The 14,981-nt window shown below is 44.6% G+C and overlaps 1 protein-coding gene across 1 annotated transcript in view; it reads right to left on the bottom strand.

The window, feature by feature from the left end:
* Positions 1 to 1,385, bottom strand: part of LOC146188478 (uncharacterized) — a 173,433-nt gene extending 172,048 nt beyond the window's left edge. Inside the window, exon 1 of the transcript XR_014707215.1 lies at positions 1,339 to 1,385. The gene's annotated coding sequence lies outside the window, so the exon portion shown is untranslated. The remainder of the gene's footprint in view (positions 1 to 1,338) is intronic.
* Between the last annotated feature and the right edge of the window lie 13,596 nt (positions 1,386 to 14,981).

Below are 14,981 nucleotides of genomic sequence, written 5' to 3'. Positions count from 1 at the left end.
CATTGTTATGACAGTGTGTTTAGATTAAAGAAAAAGTAATAATCGTGAGCTGAACAGCACGACCGGCAACACAACAAAAGTCTAACCTACCATGCACTTGCGCGCTCAATCAATCATGAGCTTGTTCCCTTTTGTAAGGAGGGAGACGGGTAGATGATCTCGTGCGCAGAATGCGCTTTTAGGCGCAGGACGAAGGCTGAAGACTGACTCGGATGATAGTTTAGCGCAAGTCCCGTGTCTTTCTCCTCCCTCATTCTGTGCATTCTCAACATGCACAGGATGAAAACAAAATGCAATGTACTTACAAGACCAACTAGCCTGTCTTTCTTATTTAAAAAGGCTATTTTTAGGTACAATAGGTCCTGTGCTTCCTATTTTTTTTTACAGCAAATCCTTTTTTCTACCCCTCAATTTCAGAAGAAATTGGCTTCTGTCTCGAATAAAATAACCCACCTGTTCTACCCAAGGTCTAAGCTGCGTTTTCATCGTCTTTTGTTTTCCGTCGGCAAGGCATACCAGAAGATCGACGTATACCTATCCTTTGTTATGGCACCACGTTAGGTACCTTCATACGAGTCTACTTGTGTAGGCCTCTCTGTAGGCATAGTGCCAACCTCTCAAAAAGAGTGTGCACCGCATGTTCACTCGTGAAGCCGCCAACATAACAGAAGTCCCCCGGATCCCCCTACTTCTTCACCTCCCTTCACTTTATTCACCTCAAAGACCCCATCCGGGGGTATTAGATAAGGGGTGGGTTAATACATACAACAGGCGCCCGTGTGCTGTGCGATGTCAGAGCCCGTTAAAAAACCCCAGGTGGTCGAAATTTCCGGAGTCCTCCACTACGGCGTCTCTCATAGCCTGAGTCGCTTTGGGATGTTAAACCCAATAAACAAAACCAAACCAATAATAAACACATGTCATTGCCTTATGATAAAGGTCGTTACACCATGTAAGAAAGAAGATGGGCACTTGACAGTGGCGACGTTGGTGGGGAAGGCATTCTTGTGGAAAAAAGGAAACCTTGAAAAGTTGCAGTACTGGATAGGGGCCGGGCAATCATAAACAGGTGCGCAGTGCGGTGAGATATGCCAGTCTGATGAGTAATGTAAGGTATTTTGATTCAGAGTGCTGGGGTAGAACTTGTGGAGCGTACAAAGGCTCGCTATGCGGCGGTGAACGTCGAAGCTTTCGATACAGGAAATGTTCTTCGATAAGAAACGCTGATGGTATACGAATATGCAGAATGAACAAAGCAGATGGCGCTGTTTTGGAATGATTCAAGTGCGTTTGTTGGGTACATTTCGTGAGGGTTCCAGATAGGGCTAGCGTACTCACGTTTGGTCTGATAAGTGTTTTATAAGACAGAATTATAATGTGCTGCGGTGCATGACGACGATGACGTTTTAGGAAACCTAGATATCTGTTGGCAGATGATATGATTATGGTGATGTGTTCGCCAAGAAAGATCGCTACGCAGAGTTACACCGAGGTACTCGAAGGATTGGACGCTTGCTTTGGGTAAAATAGCAACTGTAGAGGAAAATATGAGGCGGTGGTGTTGACGCTGGAATGAGGCGAGTTCGCATTTGTTACCATTTAGCATCAATAGCCAACTGTTACACCATTCATGAACACAATTAAGGTCGTTCTGAAGGGCCATTTGATCACAAATGTTAGTAACGGTACGATAAATCACACAGTCATTGGCAGAAATGCTACTTTTGACGATACTTGCATGAATTTTGCATGACGCAGGACTTTATCCTTGTAACATGACGGGAAAAAATAAGTGCCTGCAAAGGTGATGTCCCTTAGACGATGTTCTCTGCCGGGCGACGATGCGCGCCAAAGCTCTCAAGCGGAGGTAGTCGTCCTTGTAAATGTCGTTACTCAGGAACGCTTTGTGCAAGGCTGAACAAGACAACAAACATTGTGTGTCGAAAGGTGTGGACTGTTTATTTTCTAAGCCTGGAGTACGTAGTAGAACGCTGCTCTTATGGAAGCTAACCTTCTATAATGCAATACTCTTGGTCACGTAGTGACCGAAAAAAGAAAGGGGGGTTCGCTGTCATGTCAGAAACGGTGTACGATGCTAAAGCGAGCGAAGTAGCCGAAGGAATTTTATAGCTGTAAAATCCGCCCTTGTCAAGGGCATATAATAACATATTGGCCTACCGTGATGATTATAGGATATCAAGCGTTCACAAAACTTTGCCCGCAGCGGGGAAGATTGCAATTGATATCGTTACGGAGAAGACACGCGGACTGAATGTGCTTTTGCGAGCGATTGTGAATGAGCTTTCTTTATTTCAGAATGCCTTAGCTAGATCTCCACAAAAGGTCTTCAGTCCTATAGAGATAGACGACCTTTGTGGCTTGAAATAAAGATGAAGTGATTGATTACTTTCAGCAGTACGTGTAACAGCCGCTCTGAAAAAGTTGCTGCCTTAAGTACAGATATCGAACACCTGTTTTACTCTATTCCCCAGTCTAGCTTACCAGCAGCAGTAGTAGATTTAACTGATTTCACTCAGCAGTCATGCCCTCTGCAATTCCAGATTTCTGAAAGTTAATTTTTTCACACATCACTGCAAATACTATCATTGCATCATTATTCTGCTTTTAAAAATTTTTATAAGGCAGGGGTCTACATCAATTACTGCATAACACTTGTTTTGCGGACAGTAGAAGTATTTAAAACGTGCACTAGCACAGACAAAATAACCAGGATATTTAGATATCTGAACAATAACCTAGTAGACAGCACAGGCTGGTTTCAAGGTAGAGAATTTTGTCCTTTTCGGTACGGCGACCAGACCTGATATCAAGCCTTCAAATTTTGTCCTTTTCTTTTATAGTTGTTTTGTGCTCTTCGATATTGTTGTAATGCAGCTCTCGGCAGAACAAAAGGATTTACCTGCAGTACAGTAAAATAAAAAAGTGAAAAATTAGATGGTCTCTCATATGTCTCTAATGAGGAGAATGGTGAAAGCCTATCAATTTCCTCTCACCGTTAACTCTTATCGGCGTTCGTTGATGTGTTACATGTAACTATAATTGTTTTAAAGGGAAGGAAAGAAAAGGCTCGGTATCTGTCATACTTTCTTTGGCAAGCGTGTTTTGACCAAGGAGGATATATACATATCCTTCTTTGTTTTGACGGTGCACATTCGCTCCGGTCGCGTGGCGTTCCTCGGCGCGCGGTCAAGTGTGGCATTGCAGATGCAGGAAGGTTCGCTAGATGAAACCTAATCTCGTGGAATCTCGCGGAATATGACTGATCTCGAGGAAAAATCTAGCGCACAACTCTCGCGCAATGGATTTCGTTACACGAGCCTATAGAAAGGCGTATAAAGCCTTTCTAGAGGCTCATGTAACGTCTTATAAAGTGACTGGAGAATTGGTCAGAAGAATACTGGATGTGTTTATGATCTTCTCGAAAGGTTTTTGTTCCATCTTTCAGGTGCTACAGGACAGCACAATTCAGTTTTTGGTTTGGTTTGTTTTATGGGGTTTAACATCCCAAAGCGACCCAGGCTACGAGACACGCCGTAGTGAAGGGCTTCGAATATTTCGACCATATCGCAGAGCACACGGGCACCTCGCATTTCGCCTCCATCGAAAAGCGGCCGCCGAGGCCGGGATTTGAAAATGCATTCTTTTGCATACCAGTAGACCAGCCTAACCGGTGCGGCTTCAGTTTCTGGATGTCTGTTACCTTTTCTTGCAGTCACATGTATGTTAGAGCTATATGATGAGGTCGAAAAGTGTTTTGAGATACGGTTCTGCCCTTTAGATTATATTAAGACGAGCAATCGCCGTTAACTGCATAGGTGCATGCTCACGTAGAGTTGTATACACAACTTAAATGTGCAGCGCTCTCTCCAGCGCTTACATTCCGCTGGCTAGAGCACTGCACGGACCCGGGCCGGCATAAAAGCCCGGATATCAAATTGCTGGCTCATACCTAAATTTACAAGAACGAATCGGGCTTTCATCAGTGCTTAGAAGGTATTTATCCGGCTTTTGATTCAATTTTATGGAGTGAAGCAGATTTGCGGCCTTATAGTAGTGAGAAAGATGAAATTTTTAAAGCTATTCGGGGGGGGGGGGGGGGGGGAAGCTGATGGCTGTAAAAAAGGCTAAAGGTTGTTGTCTTATTTATTTAATTAAAGGATCGGTTCTGGAACCAATTTTATTCTTTGTTTATGTTCATAACATCGCGAAAGTCATACACAGTGATGTTGAGATTAAGCTTCTCGCAGACAACTGCGTTCTTTATACCTCAGTTAAATGTGTATCTGACGAAATTAAACTTAACAAAGCCCTCGCTGATGTTTCAGGCTGGTGCACAAATTGGAACATGCTTTGAAAAGCCGACAAGAGCTCAGTCCTCCGTATATCTAGGAACAAAACCGTTTTAAATCATTCTTATTCTGTGGGTGGCATCGCACTTAAAGAATCGCCTGCTGTTAAATACCTCGGAGTTACTATTACACACAATCTGAGTTGGGATCTTCATATCAATACAGTTTGCACCAAAGCCTTTAAACCTCTCTGGTTTATTCTACGCAATCGCTTTCGAAAGCATTCATACACGTGAAGCTAGCAGCATATAAAGCGTTAGTACGGCCATGTCTGGAATGCGCTTTGTGTCAATGGGACCCTTATACGGCGAAAAATATTCACAAAGTAGAAAGATTTCAAAGAATAGCGACCAGATTCATTTGCAACAAGTATAAACGCACTGATAGTGTGACAGAAGTGCTTGATTATCTTGGTCTCGATACACTTCGGTCGAGCCGTTCTGTATGCAGGTTAAAATACTTGTATTTATTATATAACAACATATTACAAATGAACAATTGCAATTTTATTACCCCGCACAGTATACGTACAAGTTCGCGTTTCGATAACGGGAAAATGATTGAGGAATATACCCCCCTGAACAATACTTTCAAATATTCATTTTTTCCTAGAACCATACACGCTTGGAATAAATTACCTAGGAATATTGTGGAGAGTCCCAGTGCCGAACAGTTCGTCGGAAATTTGAAAATGCCTGGGGGAAGTTGTACTTGTATTCCTACATTGTTCTGTTGTTGTTGTTGTTGTCGTTGTTTGATATGTTTCATGCTTTGGTTTTCTGTAATTAATTGTGATTGCCTTTGTTGAGGTATTCTTGTGATGCAGTTTTTATTTGCGTCCACCCCTGAATAGAGGCTAGCGACTCTGCAGTATTTTTAAATAAATAAAATATTAAATAAATAATTATCAGGTGGTTAAAGCGCTCGAATACTGTTCCGCGGTACCCGCGTTTGATCCTGGCCGCGGCGACCCCATTTCGATTGAGGCGGAGAGCCCTAGAACTCACGTGTACTCTGCGGTGTTACTGTATGTACTTTAATGACCCGTAGATAGTCGAATTGGTCCGCGGCCCTCCACTACTACGTCCTTCATAGCCTGAGTCATATTGGGACGTACGCAAGGCATATTGCTTTTCATGTCTCTAGAAAGGCTACCCAAATCGGCCATGAATTCAGTTCGTTGAATTGTGTTCACAAAAAATGTCATTCTACTAGCATCGAGGACGCTTTAGCATTTAGACATCGCGAGACGTACAGACGAAATCTTGCAGGAATTCTTAGTGGTACATTACGTGTGGATACAATCCGTTTCATGTGCATCCTGCAAATTATAGGTTTTTGTCACTGTTCAAAAAGCCGACCGGCTGAACGCACCTCATCACTTCCTTTTGTGGTCAAACATTCTTCAGGTGTTACTGCGACTTAGTTACAGCTATATTAAAGAAAAACCTTTCTGCATGCACAAATAACACGGTCGACACAAAACACAGAAGAAAGAAAGCAGAAGGCTAAAGACCGGAATGACGTTCCCCCGTACCGCCATCATCAAACTCATCACCGTGGCCAGCATATTGTTTTCTCGCTGAGCCAAAAATGAGTAGAGTTTGGACTGGAGTTTTAAAAAGTGTGGTCAATAGCGCAGGTTTACAAAATTTTGTGCGTTCTTTCATTTTTTCAAGTTTCAAAACACTTTTCAGACATTATTTGGTGCATAAGGAGTTGACGTAGGGTGATTGTGAACCATGTACGTAAGCAGACGCTAGTTGAGTTACGGTTTAAAAAATTTTAGTTTTCGAGTGACGCTTCAGCTTGCAGTTGTTGCAAGATCAAAGTACCAAAGAGCTGCTTTTGTTGTCATGTATCGTGATGGAACCCTCATGCACAAGGCAAAGGCTTCAAAAAGGTCACGCACGTGTGAGCAAACACATTGCGCTTACATTTGAAGATTTCGCGACCGGTTTTACCATTTACTTTTACTATGCGTTCTAGGCACGTGAGTTAAAATATCCCTGATACAAATGAAATCAAGTGAACATGCCCTGTTAAGCACCACCCTCTCAGTTAGACTGCTCTGCATTCTCAACCATCATTTTTGAAAGACCACGGGACCAATAACACGCGATTACCCTTTGACGTTCGCGCTGGCCGTCCAGAATAAGCAAGGCAGAGGAGATGCGTGTGTGCTTGACGGACGAAATACACTCGCGTAACAATCACAGGGCTATAGCTGGCCCTAAGACAACAGCACAGAAGAAGCTTAACACCTATATGGGGCTACAGCGACACAACATACCATCACAAAAGCTCTGATTTTGCCGCTGTTTTCAGCAGTCGTCAGTTGACTCCACTCCACCATCCTCCCTCAATATACGTTGCCAGGTTCAAATATTCCAGATGTAGCAAGTGTAAGTCAATTGGCAACCATCAAACGGTTTGATGATGGCGGCAATCGCGCGGTAAACTGCTCGAATGCATTGGCCGAACGGGCAGCTTTCCATGAAAAAAAAAGGCATGCGGCTAGGCCTGTTGGCTACTGCATAATAAACCAAAACTTTGTGGTAGCAGTAGATATTCTGATGATGATAGCTACAGCACACTGACCATACCCACTGAATCGGCGGTTTCTCACGCGAGAGCTGTGAGCTGCGGCGCTGTTAATTTTAGCCCAATTCATAATACTGATGTTCCTAGAATATAGAAGAAAAAATGAAATATTTACGTTATTCTAAAATGCTTTTACAATGACATATGTCTTCGAAATTTGAAAAAAAAAATCATATTTAACAAAAATCGTTAGTGTGTTGTTCGCAGGAACGAAATTTGACCGTAAAGTAGTACACACAATTGTGTGCATTAGGATCGTGATGGTTTTTCTGAGAGTGTGCTTTAGTCAGCACTATTTTATCCTTTATAGGCAAGCTTAGCTTTCTTTATGTTGTTATTAATTCAATTTTTATACCTACCAGCAAATTTCAGTGAGTTCATACAATAAGCGGGATGACGCCATGAAGGTAATAAACGTGACATTTTATTTGACTGGCGTTGCAAAAGGCAGGTTCGCTCCGATGGAGGTCGAAGCGAGGTGAGTTAGCAAGCTAAGCAGCTGCAGTAGCCCTGTGCTTTTAACGTACTTCTTTTTTTTTTCCGGGTTCTTTTGCATTTTACTGAGCAGGGAGAAAGGTTCTTGACTAAAAACAGGTCCACTGCAGATCAAATTGGATTACTGGGACGTTTCGTGTTGCAGAGATGAAGCTTGGCTGTTGGAGGGCACCTCGCAATGAGGGACTGCGAGTAGGCGTCGGTGTGCATGTGCGCACGTCCCCTCCAGCAACGCACTCAATCACCAGAACACGAAGTCGCCACCTTGGTGCAGTAAATGGCTACAACCTCTCATGATTATTCCTACAAAACCCCGGCCCTAAGTCACCCCAGGCTGCGGAGCAACTGACCATGGCAGCGGTCAGACCTGTGACGCAGCGGGGGGTGCTAAGAATCTCTGGCTCCGATGGAAAAGCCGCCATTTAAAACTGACCCTGGCAACGTTTAACGCTAGAACCGTAGCTAGTGATGCTTGTTTAGCAGTGCTGTTAGACAAACTATAGGGTTTGAAATGAGATGCAATAGGGCTTAGTGAAGTTAGGAGGCCGAATGAGGCACATTGGCCTCGAGATAGAGCAGAGTCGTTACCTAGCGGCATAGCGGCGAACTCTACTCAGTGTGGATGCTTGTTCGCGTCGCGTGCCAGTCCGCTGTGATTTACGTGCGCGCGAGCGGCGTGTGCTATAGTGGTTCTGGTTGCTTCACGATTTCTGTGCGCTTTTGCTTACCCATCTGCCTCTTGCAAAATAATTATGAACAGGCTATCCACATCACGCTCCATTAAAAAAAATACTTGTTCATATCGAGTATTTCATGCTGGATAAGGACACCATCAGCCGCGATGTTTGGCGCTCGAGGATCTACGACAAGCGGTCTCAAATGAAGCGGTGCGGTCTTTAGGCGCCGCGCCAAAGCAAAGCGGTTACCGCCGGCAATAAAACTTGACGCTCAAAAATTGTATATTCACGTTTCAGTTTAGAATACCGCAGCTACTGAACAATGTAATCGCGGACTGCTGCATAGCATAATATAGTTTGAACAAGCCACTTCGTGCCTTCTGTATTCGCAATAAAGTTGGCTAGCACTCTTTTTTTTTTGCAGTTAGAAACTCTGTAGCGGTGTCTCAGTGGTATTGCGCTCGAATGCTGATCTCGGGACAGTTCGATCCGGCCTTTTCGACAGGCGCTCCTCGGCTGTTGAATTTGACTGCACGTTACACAATTACACGCGGTCAGCGACACCGAAGGCTGGCCCTACATCATCCGTCTTGCAGCTGATGTCGCATGGGGTGGTAAACCTATATATTTATTTATTTTCTTCTTTTATTTTCTGATGAATGCTTCTGCGCATGCGCAAGAGTGGTAGTGAGCACATTTCGCTTTAGAGAAATGCTTGAATGTTTCAGAAACAAAGCTTTCCAGCACCTGTTACTCTAAATATTACATAATACACACAGTTCAATGTACACTGGTAGCCCATGAGAACAATCAGAATACACTTTCGTCTGTCCTGTCTTTCGTGCAAGCTCGTTGTTTTTGACAAGGGGAATAAAACTGCTTCATACAGGCTTAACCAACGGTGTTTTGTTCGGAAATAAAAACATATCTTTCGCCATATGATAAGTTGAACTCTATTTCTTTCAGGATAGCTTTATATCAGTCACCAATTTTGAAAGTAAACCTAATATTTCACTTCGCATGCGTTTGAGTCACTGTTTAACAATAATTACAATGATAAAGGAATTTCTAGCCTTCAAAATTTTTTTCCAGAACATGACAGCGCCCAAGTGCGGTTTTTACGATGTCTTCGCTGCTACTGATCCCTAGCTTGCACTTTAACGTTACTTAAAATTAATCGCTGATTAGTCATAAATTTGGTCAAGTGTGTAAAAGTTTTGTAACAAGCTGAAATTCATTGTCATTAAAATATATATACACTACTAATTTATCATTTACAAACATCACATTTCCAGGCCAGTGAGCGTCATACAAAGTAAAAAGCCTGCAAAGCGATACCAATACAGCTACAAGACAGTGGTTTCGTGCATTGTTTTCTTAAAATACCTTTTTTCTGCAATATTGAAACAATATAAACAAACAATAAATCGCTAATTCATTCCAGAAGGCACGTTTTTATCGCCAACAAACCCGCCGTAAACTCGGCAGTAGATCTACGCCGCGTGCGTTTCTGCGAGCGCCGCCGACTGTCGGTCCACACTATCGGAGCGACAGTGGCGCCACCTCCAGCTTGATCTCGCGGCAAATTCTGTAATGAAGGACGGGCATGTTCTGTGTTATCGAGATTTACCGGAGATGCGAGAACTAGGTAAGTTTCTGTGTCAGTAAGCACATAGCTGGTAATATAGATGAACTATATAGCATTAATGAGTGGATGGCACGCCTCGAAATTAAGCTTAAAGGTCCACGGTAACGGCCGCCAAGAAGCCACCGATAAACGTGTTCAGAGTGTAGAACACATCCTTTTGAGCATTAACGCAAAGTATAACTCCTTGGAACAAAGCCAGCGATTTATTATTAATTTTTAAAAACAGCGTTTTTTGAAATTCGCGGGCAGAGAGAATGTCGTTTGGCGGTGTCGCATGGAACTATTTCCTTAACCCACGACGTCACGGGTGAGTTGACTGGCAAGCTTGCTAGAAGCTGCCATTCACTGCGGCCACTGCAGCCATGACGTCACGGACACACTTCCGGTAGCTGCGAACGTCGTCCGCTCGTGCGCTGCTCGAATATAGTGCTCTAGAATATTGGGCAGTGTGACGACCGGCGCCGGAGAGCGGGCCGCTTTTGCGATGACAAGAACCGACTCCCGCGAGAGGGCGCGACGTGCAACAGGGGTGCCACGTTCGCCGCTCGGCGCGTAGCGGCCGCGGGATAGCGGGGGAACAGAGGAGGGGTGCGGTTCTCTTTGAAGCGATTTTCAGACGCTACGCAATTAGTGTGATAATAATTAAGAGGCGACTCATTCCAGGTGCTTAAACTGATCCCTGCCGTTCTTTTACGTCTATCCGGAGACATTGTGCAAGCTTGGGTAGTCCTTCGGAGCAGCGCGCTATGTTTTAATCGCTATCTGAAACTGTCAACATTTCTTCCTGCGGACAGTTACAAATCGTCCAGATGAGCAATTTGTACTTAATGTTTGCAACGAAGCGTGGTGTTTTGCATTCGTTTTTCCCGTAAGGGAATAAAGGCTACTGCCCAGGAGCGCTATTAACACGCGGAGAAAAACAGTGTACATGCGAATCAAAGCTTCTGCTTCGTAAGGCCTCCTTAGGAACACTTATTTTTTACAAACCTTATTTACGAGCACCTGCTTACATTTTGCAGCTTGCGCTTATTAATACATAACAACGCTTATCTTAAATTGTCAGTAATCTGTGATATATCTCTTTAATCGGTGTTTTTTATGTGCCCTAATCACCGCTTATATAAATTACAAATACAGTGTGCGAGCAAAACACATTTATCCACTACCGTACTGATTTAAAGCACTGTGGTATTTACCGGCAAAAAAAAAATAAACAAGGTATACGCGACTCAAGCATTTATTCTTTGTTCGTGATTAACATATACGTATATCACGGACATTTGTTTGCGTGCCACTAGCCAAAGGATGAACCAGCTGTTTAGATGAAAAAAACAAAAAGTCAAGTACAGCTACGGCATTACTTCAAATAAAATGTCAAAAATTAAACCTGTCACATACGTAATACGTTCATAGTGGGCACTTGAGTGCGGACGCTTTACTGGCATCAAATGGTACAGAGCAAACAAACAAAAATAAAAGCACTGATAATTACGCGTCGAATTGGCAGGTATGATGCAGTTCTTGGCGCGCACCGAGAGAAAGCGGAAAAATGCGAAAAAGATGACGAACACCTAATACGCAAGCAATTAAAATAATGCCGAAATCAAATGCGGACATAATACGTGTTTATTCTTTGAGTGTGTGGTATTAAATATGAGTAATCGGCTGGATATACTTGCAACTACTGCTTACCGCACTATATATAATCGGGCTACTTGCCGCGGGTGCTCTTTGCAGTACCAGACTATAATTGCTAACAAGGTTGATAGTACACGTGAAATACTTCCAAGGGAATTTAATTATTTTCCCTTTGGAAACTCTTGTCGTGATTCACTTACTTCGCAAAGAAGAAGCCGCAAAAACACTATAAATTTCATTGCTTCAAGTGGGAGCTTTTCTGGTGTTCCAAGTAGGTAAACTTTTTGAGCCTTCACATTTTACAGGAAGATTGCAAAATCTGAAGTGCAAAGCAGTCGAAAAGGACCGTGCATCGAGCCAAATTTTTGAGTAAATTGCGACCTAGCTTCCAACCTATAGAGCTATTTTTGTTCGTGGTAAGAAACCGCGTGCCGGCCTCACAACCTCTCTTTCGCAGAATGATGATCTAGCGGAAGCGAATAAGCGTATACCCTATAGCCTCTGCGTCCTCTATTTTCCGTCATTATTTCTTTTTCAAAGCTATTCATTTTTTTTTTATGTACATAAAACAGGACTAGAGCGATCTTCTGGAGGCAATGACTTGCATATTACCGGTGGCTTGCGTACCCTAGAATGGAAACATTTTCTTTAACAATTAGGTCATCTCTACCTCCATGCGGGGTAGTCCACATTTAATTCATTCCAACTGAATGCCGACTTCTCTTGTGGCTTCAGTGACGTACTGTAGTCGGCATAGTTGGCGTTGGAAACAACAGAATATACCATTTTGGGCTGTTTTGATAATGGGGTTACTCCTGCGTGGCGTGACATGGTCCATAGGGTCACGAAGAGTCGGACACGACTGAACGACTGAACTGAACTGTGACTAGATTTAGTCAGCGCTCGAACACACGTGTTGTATGTTTCACTTCTTCATACATCCTGCCTCCAAACTGCCCTCTTTTCAAAACGACTACATTTCTGGACGTGAAATAGGTGCTTTAGGAATGCTAAAGCAAGCTGTACGGCGAGTGAAGCGTGCTGTGCGAGTCGTACGCCGGCCCTCTCCAAGCTGTTTTCTTCGGAGCCAACTTCTGTCATGTTACTTCCCCGAGGTGTTGCCGACGGCCAAAATGGAAAATAAATTAGGGGATTGCTAACAGTACTGAGCACCGTTAGCCGGCATATTTGTAAAATCTTGTCGCGAACAGCTCGACACGACGCACAAGCAAACAAGAACGTACAGTACGCGCGGTATCCGCCCCGCCGCACAGCGCGCATACGCGGGCGCTCGGACGGCTGACACACCAGTTGCTGGTGGCGCCCTCTGCGCTGCGGCGCCTCCGTCATCGCAAAAGCGGCCCCTCGCTCCCATGCATTTCGCGGCACGGTCGACACACTGCCCAATCTTCTAGAGCACTATAACTAAACTTCAACTTGTCAGGTGGATTGGATTGGCTCATTTCAGATTTTTTTGAGGATAGGTTCGGTTTCGTTCTTTTTGAGCTTGCTGCGTCTATTCAGCCACTGATTAAAATTTCACCGAAGCATCATGATAGAAAAATGTTTAATGGTCATTTAACTTTTAATCAAAAATTTTTGATGGAAGAATTCAACGATGAAACATGCGGAAAATAAAAAAAAAACTGTTTAATGGAAATGCTTTCTATCGCATCGATTCGCTCTGGCATCATATAATGCAGACTTGACGGCATTACTGATTTATACGCAGTTCAGACAAGCACGACGACTACAAACTATATCATAGCTGTGTAAAAGCAAATCTAGTGCCGGACGTACGGCGGCTGTCCGCTGGGCGAACGGATTCGACCATCCGCTTTCGTACGTACGCCGGAATTCCGGCGGACGTCCGAAATCGGCCGCCGAGTTGCGGCCGAGTTCGGTTGTCCGTCGGACGTCAGTGGCCGTCTGGGTCCCACACACCCCTTTCTCTCTCCCTGTTAGGCGACACTTTTTTTTTTTTTTTGCAGTCTTTACCTCCTACTTCTACGTTTCCAGACCCACTGTGTTCTGTTATTCAATAGCCTGTTTACCTGCTTGTCGTTCGTTTTTCATCTCCTTGCTATCATCTACATTCAGCGGCGTACTCTATATTTAATTCAATCGATCTGCAATGCCGACTTTTCTAGTGGCTTCAGGTGACGCAATGTAGTCGGCATGATTTGCATGTCAATCAACGCAATATACCATTTTGGACTTAATAATTGGTTACTGATGACCAGCTGTATTTATTCAGCGCTAGAACGCATGTGTTGCACGTTTTGACTTCTTCATACATCCTGGCTCCACACCGCCCTCTTTTCAACACGACTACATTCCAAAACGTGAATTAGGTGCTTTAGGAATGCTAATTCAAGCTGTGCGGCGAATGAAGCGTGCTGTGCGGGTCTGAATTCGTATGCCCCTCTCCAAGCCGTTTTCTTCGGAGCCCAACTACTGTCATGTTGCTTCCGCACGAGGTGTTGCCGACAGCAAAAATGGAAAATACATTAGAAGAGCGCTAACAGTACTGAGCCCCGTTAGCCGGCATATTTGTAAAATGTTGACACTAGCAGATCGAGACGAGGCACAAGCGAAAAAGAACGTACTGATCCGCCCCGCCGCGCGCATACGCGGGCGCCCGGACGGCTGACACGCTGACACACCAGTTGCTGGTGGCGCCCTCTGCGCTGCGGCGCCTCCGTCATCGCAAAAGCGGCCCCCCGCTCCCATGCATTTCGCGCGCGGTCGTCACACTGTCCAATATTCTAGAGCACTATAGCTTGAACTCTGTGCGGGCTGTTACACAGCTCGCCGCCCTTATTGGTTAGGTGGCCATTGCCCATTAAGTACACCAACCGAAGCGACGCGGGGATCGGCAGAACGAAGCTGCATTTACAAATATCTTATTTATATAACGTGGTTTCAGGAGTACCGGAGTGTCGTCCGACGAGGCGTCAACAACACGGTCAAGAACCGCACGATGGCAGCACCTCCTCGACCGCCGTAAACACCGCCGCTGTGGCCACTCCTCCTCTCACATACCGTTCGCGAACGACGCGGCGGTATGTTAGCACCGATGTCCGAAATAAAGCGTGCTAAAATTTGTTGGCGTCTGCAATACTGAGCCGAATATCAAGTATGAAGCCCTCGTGAGGATCGCTGACCAGCAGCAAATTGCTGGTAAGAGCGATAGCCGTGATACAAGCTAGTTTCTGCTCAAGCCAGCTGCCGCTAGTGCATTTCGGCTTATCCGATCTGCTCGTACGTACTAGCTCTGCTGATTAATGCATCGGCAGAGTTAATCCTATAATTATTTTACTATGGCAGGATAAGATTCACTATAAGGCAGTGTCATAAGTAGACGATTTACGACACCGTTGATCCATCTTCCAAAGCGTCGACCGCCGTGGCTTCGAAGCGAAACAATTTAGGCCTAGCGACGACTAGGGACGGTCACGCACGGCACCGTCGTTCGCCGCGATCGCGCGCCCTACCCCCGCGGTAATTGTGTAACGTACCTCAGCCTGCTCGCGGCATTCCGTGCTG

The sequence above is a fragment of the Amblyomma maculatum genome, chromosome 5 (genome assembly GCF_055883805.1).
Source record: "Amblyomma maculatum isolate TAMU_Amacu chromosome 5, ASM5588380v1, whole genome shotgun sequence".
Lineage (NCBI taxonomy): Eukaryota > Metazoa > Arthropoda > Arachnida > Ixodida > Ixodidae > Amblyomma > Amblyomma maculatum.
This window is presented reverse-complemented; position numbering and strand designations above follow the sequence as displayed.